The 8787-nt window shown below is 35.4% G+C and overlaps 1 long non-coding RNA gene across 1 annotated transcript; it reads left to right on the forward strand.

Annotated features, from left to right (window-relative positions):
• Positions 1–445: 445 nt before the first annotated feature.
• LOC133533099 (uncharacterized) lies at positions 446–8231 on the forward strand. The gene is made up of 6 exons (XR_009801796.1): positions 446–625; positions 3255–3278; positions 5636–5650; positions 6496–6510; positions 7355–7369; positions 8216–8231. It is a non-coding gene; the product is annotated as an uncharacterized LOC133533099 (long non-coding RNA).
• The last annotated feature ends 556 nt before the right edge of the window (positions 8232–8787 follow it).

Consider the following 8787-nt stretch of genomic DNA (forward strand, 5'->3'; position numbering starts at 1 on the left):
ATCGTCCGAGATAATACTTACGTTTAGTAGCAAATGTATGAACTCGCACTAAACACTAATCAATATGTAAAGTTGTAAACAGGCCTTAAGGCAAGTGCACACGCTCGTAAGGGCCTTTTAAGATAAAAATGAATGATTGATTAAGTATCTCCGAAATGGAGTTAATTAGAATACCGGTATCTTTGAGAAAGTTACTTAATTTAAGCTCAGGGATGCACCCTCGAAATTAACGGAAATCAAAATAAACACGGTGTATATCTAGTCTGATACTATTTTTTGTGCATACAACATTTTGGAAAAAAAGACCGAATTATAATATTGTACGCACCTAAAACTTCTACTCAGGTATAACAACATGCATCTAGCAGCATATATCTAGTCTGATACTATTTTTTGTGCATACAACGTTTTGGTAAATAAAAGACCGAGTAAAGGTTCAGTACATAAAACTTCTACTTACTTAGGTATAAGTATAACAGCATGCCATTTTAGAATGAGAGCATAATATAATATTTTGCGGAGGAGTTCGTGTGGTGAGACTTATTTTTTTTACAGGATGCAGCCACTACGATTTCTTTTCGCACTACTTGTAGCAATACTGGCCACCACCGTGCTGTGTTACCCTGTATGTATATTTCAATACTATGACTACGTTCACTCATTCTTTTAGGGTTCCGTAGTCAACTAGGAACCCTTATAGTTTCGCCATGTCCGTCTGTCTGTCCGAGGCTTTGCTCCGTGGTCGTTAGTGCTAGAAAGCTGAAATTTGGCATGGATATATAAATCAATAAAGCCGACCAAGTCGTACCATAAAATCTAAAAATTTAATTTTTTTTAGGGTACCTCCCCTACACTTAAATTGGTGGTGAATTGTTTTTTTTTGCTTCAACCCTACAGTGTGGGGTTTCGTTGGAAAGGACTTTCAAAACTACCTAATAGGGGTCTTCAACAAACATTTTTTGATAAAGTGAATATATTCGGAGATAATCGCTCCGAAAGAAAAAAGAAATGTGTCTCCCCCCCCTCAAACTTTTGAACCATAGGTCCAAAAAATATGAAAAAAATCGTGGAAGTAGAGCTTAAGAAATACATTAAATGAAAACTATAGCGGACATGATCAGTTTAGCTGTTTTTGAGTTATCGCAAAAAGTTTTGCCTTCATAGTAAAAAGACTTACTTTAATTAGGTACTGATTATGCAAATTTGCAATGCAATGTGAAAGGTACCGTTTCATCCCTTGGTTAACAATTTACTATACTTTGAGCTCCAGTTTAGCTTATTGTGACGGAAGAGTAACTACGGAACCCTACACTGAGCGTGGCCCGACATGCTCTTGGCCGGTTTTATTATTATAATTATGGCTTCAGTCTAGTGGGACTATTTCGCCAGTATCAAGGTATTAGGAGATTTAAATACGACTAAAATTGTACGGTTAGTACAAGACAGTGTACGGTGATTTTATTAGCTCTTGTAAAGCGATAGTTGAACTTTACAAGTAGCACGTGGACTACCGGCCGTTGACTCCAAAATGGTGGTTAAACGCGTTTCAAGATAATTTACTCATTACTACACACTACCACATTAGCTTACTAAATAATAAGCTATCGATATTACATTTTAAACAATATTAATGAGCAAAAAAAACCGGACAAGTACGAGTCGGACCCGCCCACCGAGGGTTCCGTACTTTTTAGTATTTGTGGTTATAGCGGCAACAGAAATACATCATCTGTGAAAATTTCAACTGTCTAGCTATCACGGTTCATGAGATACAGCCTGGTGACAGACGGACGGACGGGCAGCGGAGTCTTAGTAGTAGGATCCTGTTTTACCTTTTGGGTACGGAACCCTAAAAACAAAGGAGTTAATCACGAGGCTAACTATCAAGATGGCGCTCGAATCGAAAGGCCGTGTGACTACAGGGTGACTCAAAATTACGTTGACAAAACATTTTTGATGCTGCACATTGTTGATAGGCTGCTTTATATTTCGTTAAAGATTTTTTTCGTTACATTTTCATAAAATTTTGTTAGTTCGAAGAGCTCTTCATTCTTGGCGGAATAAAACCAAAATGTCAATTAGGGACGAAAAAAGTACGTTTGTAATTTTTGCCGTACGAACATTCCATACTTACGTTTTTGTAACGAGAACAATTTGAACAATGCTTATAAGATGTCACAACGATCCGATACCGTTCTGTCTGTGTTAAAGATGACGTTTCTGGTTGAAGAACCGTGCATTCAATATTTTGTAGGACATAAGGTAAAATAGCACTGATAAGGTACAAAATACTATAAACTATATATTCACCAAATTTTATCGAAATCTGTCAAAAATGAAAAACCAACAAAATAATACATAGCCCTGATAACTTTCACAAATGTATGCGTTTTTGTACCCAAGGTGAAGAGGATACGTCGAAAATTATTCGTTTTATTTAGTTTATCATGTTTTTTTAAAACCTTTAAACTTAACAGAATATTCAAAAAAAATATATCATTGTATTTTTGGGTCACCCTGCCAAAAGTATTAATAATTAACAATATATAAAACGACAAACTTGGATAATTAAAAAATAAAAATACATCATACCTACACTATACCTTATTGACCAATAACAATGTCTCGATGAGTATTAGTTGTCTGTGGCAAGAAAAGTACATTCAGCGATAAAAGATTGTACCAAAAATGAAAATTTTGTCAAAAACTTATTCAGTAGCTGTAATAGTACATTACTATAGAGGCCGGGAAACGTAGGGTTGCAGGCCAAGTAGATATATACGGCTGAGCGTAGCGAAGCCGGATAGAGATACAAGGCCGGCAACCCCGTTTCTCGCCGTGATATGTATAGTGCTTTTCTCAAAATTGTAGTCAATTTGTTTTGTGGCAACCTACTCGGCTCGCCACTCTACCAGCGGTGGACAACCTTACGCGCGTAAGTCCGCGCGCCTGCGCGATGCGCCACCGCCGTTGCTTAGCAACAAATATGCACAACAAATCACCGTACCAAGCTAACTGAAGCTAGTTGATGGTTGGATGCCAAGACGTTGTGTCACAAGTTGACGTTAAAAAAAACAAAAGAAGGTTGCTTTACAGTCCTAGGTGTGTAAGGCAGTATGAAATTCCTTTACATATCATCTTCACTCATCGCACCTGATATGTAGTATTTCCGGACCTAATTTGACGTAAGTCATGTCATCATTTCATAGCAAGTTTGAGAAAAATACTTTATTTATTTCAATTTTCTCTTACAGGGCAAGCAAATTCTGCGACAAGAGGTGAGTTAGAATGAATTTATGAATGTTATTCAAATGGGGGAACTGGGGGCGGTCAGGGTAACTCAATACTCAATACTTACTCAATATCTTTATTCTTTATTGCTCATAAGGAAAAATCCATGCAGTAGTGGATACACAGTATAAAATCATGTCAAAATTAAAACAAAACAAAAGAATATTATCATAACATGTCAAAAATATTGATAATAAAATTAACAACAATAGATAAAGGAAATAGCTGAATTAACTTATTCATGTCTTTTGCAAGAATTGCCCTTAATAAACATATATTGCAATAAACATGTTGAATTTGAATTTAATCATTATTACGAGTAGTTCAACTTTTGTAAGTTTTTAACATGGTGAAAATAATTCAAGATCCTTACTATATATATATACACGGTGCCCGTGAGCATTGCAAGAGATTTTAACAGTATATTCCTGATCATAAAGACCAAAATGTCCTTAAATTTTTTTTGGAGTCGCCTAATTTCATAGTTAATTATTATTAAATTATTAAATCATTTATTGCAGACAACATTGATCCATATACATATAACATTTATAAAAAGAATTAAAATAAAAACGAAAATATAAATCGATTTAAAAACTAGACATTAAAATTTACATGATTAAACATTTCATTGATTAAATTAAAATAATAAATGGATTTAATAAACAAGGATAAAATAAATTAAAATGTCAAGTTTCCTATAAACTATAAATAACTGCAATTAAAATTAAAAATTAAAATGTAAGAATATGAAGACTGTGCCAGTGTCTAGCAATCGGGCAATCTAGCCTGTTTGCCACCAGGCTCAGGATGCTGTTTGGGCTCTCCCGTACACGGCGCATAATGGAAGCTGTCCGTTTTCGCAATATGGCCGGGAAACTATCTATATGTGAGTCCGCAAACATACCAGAAGCGCTGCAGTACCTAGGAAGACCCAACAGCATCCTTAGTATGTTATTATACTGAACGCGCAAGGCGTTTATTGCCCTCCGAGTATGGTTAACCCACAGGCTGCACGTGTATAAGGACTGGCAATATGCCTTAAATAGGGTTATTTTAACTTCCCTTGTACATCGTGCAAACCTGCGAGCCACCATGTTGCCCCGGAAAGCCACTTACAAAAAACATCTTTTTTTTGTTACTTAGTGCAAAACGCCTTTTTGATGGCGATGTGGGACCACTATGGGACCTAGTCCAAATATCATTATTAGACAAATAACACTGCAAAAAATAGGTTAGTCAAAAAAAGTTCAAATTCCTTTTTAGTTACAGTTTTACAAATAGCGTCTAAATTATATATACAGGGTGGCTCATTCAAATCGGTCAGTATGGGAATGTCTGAAACTATAAGACATACGAAGATTTGTTCTTAGGAACCATGTCACCGATTTTGATAAAAAGAAAAACTGCATTCATACATTTGAAAAAAAAACTGTACCCAGCTCGGGAATCGAACCCGGTTGTTTTGAAAAAATAAACTTACACTTTTTCTATTTAAGTATCGATTGTGTAGGTCTTAAGCTGTAAATGTCTCTAAGAAACATGATGTCTAAAATGAATAAAATGCATTGTTTTGACATACTTTAATTTATCATAGTAGGTGTTCGAAGTGACCACCGTTTTTTTTAAATCCATGTCTCCCGCGGAAATAATATAGGTCTTTCTCCTTTAGAACACATGCATGAGATAAGATCTTTTTCGAGCAAGTGTGATGAAAAGAAGTTGGAGTTAGTAGCAATTTTATACAATCTCACTCTATTTTTTGTGTAAGCAAATTTTTTCTGTTTATTTTTTTTTTAATATTAACATAATATCCAAAGCATTCAAAATCTATGTTATTTACAAAAAAACTTGTCGCATAATAGTACATTGTAAGCTAAACAAGTTTTAGATACGGTGTCAATTCTAACATTCGTCCGCCATATTGTCATTTTTGAAAGGTTAGGCATCGAAGGCACAGACCTATGATATCCGACGTTCAGCCACAGTTGAAAATTGTGTAAAAATATTTCGAACGACTATTAAATTAATCAAATTATATATTTTTAAATACGAATAAAAACATTACTTAAATTATAAAAATAATTATTTTGAAAGTAAAACTCATTTATACCTAGTTAATTCGTATGAATTGTGTAATCCATAACTCCCGCGGGAACAATATAGGCCTTTGTCCTTGGCCAGTACACCTGCACGAGCGAGGTGATGAAAAGTATATATTATTATAAAATAGCAATTTATGGTTTATGAACATTATTATACAATATATACGAAGGTTATTCACATATAAACAGGAAATACATCTGAGTAAATAGGTTTTTACTGTTGCATTTTTCTATTTCAGGATGCAGCTGGTGGGGTGAGTTGTTGAGTATTAGCGCGCGGATCCGCGTCCGTGTGTCTAATCCCTAAATACTGCAAATTCCGAAAATAACAAAGTTATTAATTCGAGAAATACGATCAGTCGATCACGCAAATCCGCGTCCGCGTGTAAACTCTAAATACTGCAAATTCCGAAAATAAGCAAGTTATTAAATCAAGAAACACGATCACGTGGATCAGCATCCGTGTGTCTAATCCCTAAATTTTATATGCCAACGCAAATATACATGCCTGAGTGACTTTCCGGGCCGGCGGCATGCTCGACAAATGTTAGTAACTTGGTTACGAAAAAATGATCCCATTTTGGTCGACAAGTTTTCCTTTAGGTACAAATATTAAGGATGCCTCACAATAGCGCGGTCCGGGTCCGCGTAGAGGCATCTGTCATTTCGTTTTCTATAGCAAGCATCACGTGGACACCGATCACTAGGGAGTGTAGCTTCGTTTTTTTCTATCCATAACTCCCGCGGAAATAATATAGGCTTTTCTTCTTTAAGAACACATGCATGAGGAGATCGTTTTCAAGCAAGTGTGATGATAATAAATTGGAGTTTGTAGCAGTTCTATACAATCTCGCTCTATTTTTTTTTTGTCAAACAATTTTTCCTGTTTATATATTTTATTAAAAATTAACATAATATCCAAAGCATTCAAAATGTATGTTATGTACAAAAGAACGTATCATATAAAGTATATATTATTATAAAATAGCAATTTATGGTTTATGAACATTATTATACAATATATACGAAGGTTATTCACATATAAACAGGAAATACATCTGAGTAAATAGGTTTTTACTGTTGCATTTTTCTATTTCAGGATGCAGCTGGTGGGGTGAGTTGTTGAGTATTAGCGCGCGGATCCGCTTCCATGTGTCTAATCCCTAAATACTGCAATTACCGAAAATAACAAAGTTATTAATTCGAGAAATACGATCAGTTGTTCACACAAATCCGCGTCCGTGTGTTAAACTCTAAATACTGCAAATTCCGAAAATAAGCAAGTTATTAATTCAAGAAACACGATCACGTGGATCAGCATCCGTGTGTCTAATCCCTAAATTTTATATGTTAACGCAAATATACATGCCTGAGTGACTTTCCGGGCCGGCGGCATGCTCGACAAATGTTAGTAACTCGGTTACGAAAAAATGATCCCATTTTGATCGACAAGTTTTCCTTTAGGTACAAATATTAAGGATGCCTCACAATAGCACGGTCCTGGTCCGCGTCGGGGCATCTGTCATTTCGTTTTCTATAGCAAGCATCACGTGAACACCGATCACTAGGGAGTGTAGCTTCGTTTTTTTCTATCCATAACTCCCGCGAAAATAATATAGGCCTTTCTTCTTTAGAACACATGCATGAAAAGATATTTTTCAAGCAAGTGTGATGAAAATAAATTGGAGTTTGTAGCAGTTCTATACAATCTCGCTCTATTTTTTTTTGTCAAACATTTTTTCCTGTTTATATATATTTTTTAATATTAACATAATACCCAAAGCATTCAAAATGAATGTTATTTACAAAAGTACATATTGCATAAAGTATATATTATTATAAAATAGCAATTTATGGTTTATGAACATTATTATACAATATATACGTAGTTAATTCACATATACACAGGAAATACATCTGAGTAAATAGGTTTTTACTGTTGCATTTTTCTATTTCAGGATGCAGCTGGTGGGGTGAGTTGTTGAGTGTTACTGCGCGGATCCGCGTCCGTGTATCTAATCCCTAAATACTGCAAATTCCGAAAATAACAAAGTTATTAATTCGAGAAATACGAACAGTCGATCACGCAAATCCGCGTCCGTGTATTAAACTCTAAATAATGCAAATTCCGAAAATAAACAAGTTGTTAATTCAAGAAACACGATCACGTGGATCAGCATCCGTGTGTCTAATCCCTAATTTTTGTGTGCCAACGCAAATATACATGCCTGAGTGACTTTCCGGGCCGGCGGCATGCCCGACAAATGTTAGTAACTTGGTTACGAAAAAATGATCCCATTTTGGTTGACAAGTTTTCCTTTAGGTACAAATATTAAGGATGCCTCACAATAGCGCGGTCCGGGTCCGCGTCGAGGCATCTGTCATTTCGTTCTCTATAGCAAGCATCACGTGGACACCGATCACTAGGGAGTGTAGCTTCGTTTTTTTCTACCCATAACTCCCGCGGAAATAATATAGGCTTTTCTTCTTTAAGAACACATGCATGAGGAGATCGTTTTCAAGCAAGTGTGATGATAATAAATTGGAGTTTGTAGCAGTTCTATACAATATCGCTCTATTTTTTTTTTGTCAAACAATTTTTCCTGTTTATATATATTTTTTAATATTAACATAATACCCAAAGCATTCAAAATGAATGTTATTTACAAAAGTACTTATTGCATAAAGTATATATTATTATAAAATAGCAATTTATGGCTTATGAACATTATTATACAATATATACGTAGGTTATTCAAAAATAAACAGGAAATACATCTGAGTAAATAGGTTTTTATTGTTGAATTTTTCTATTTCAGGATGCAGCTGGTGGGGTGAGTTGTTGAGTATTAGCGCGTGGATCTGCGTCCATGTGTCTAATCCCTAAACACTGCAAATTCCGAAAATAACAAAGTAATTTTTTCGAGAAATACCATCAGTCAATCACGTAAATCCGCGTCCGTGTGTTAAACTCTAAATAATGCAAATTCCTAAAATAAGCAAGTTGTTAATTCAAGAAACACGATCACGTGTATCAGCATCCGTGTGTCTAATCCCTAAAATTTATATGCCAACGCAAATATACATGCCTGAGTGACTTTCCGGGCCGGCGGTATGCCCGACAAATGTTAGTAACTTGGTTACGAAAAAATGATCCCATTTTGATCGACAAGTTTTCCTTTAGGTACAAATATTAAGGATGCCTCACAATAGCACGGTCCTGGTCCGCGTCGGGGCATCTGTCATTTCGTTTTCTATAGCAAGCATCACGTGAACACCGATCACTAGGGAGTGTAGCTTCGTTTTTTTCTATCCATAACTCCCGCGGAAATAATATAGGCCTTTCTTCTTTAGAACACATGCATGAAAAGATATTTTTCAAGCAAGTGTG

The sequence above is a fragment of the Cydia pomonella genome, chromosome 28 (assembly GCF_033807575.1).
Source record: "Cydia pomonella isolate Wapato2018A chromosome 28, ilCydPomo1, whole genome shotgun sequence".
Lineage (NCBI taxonomy): Eukaryota > Metazoa > Arthropoda > Insecta > Lepidoptera > Tortricidae > Cydia > Cydia pomonella.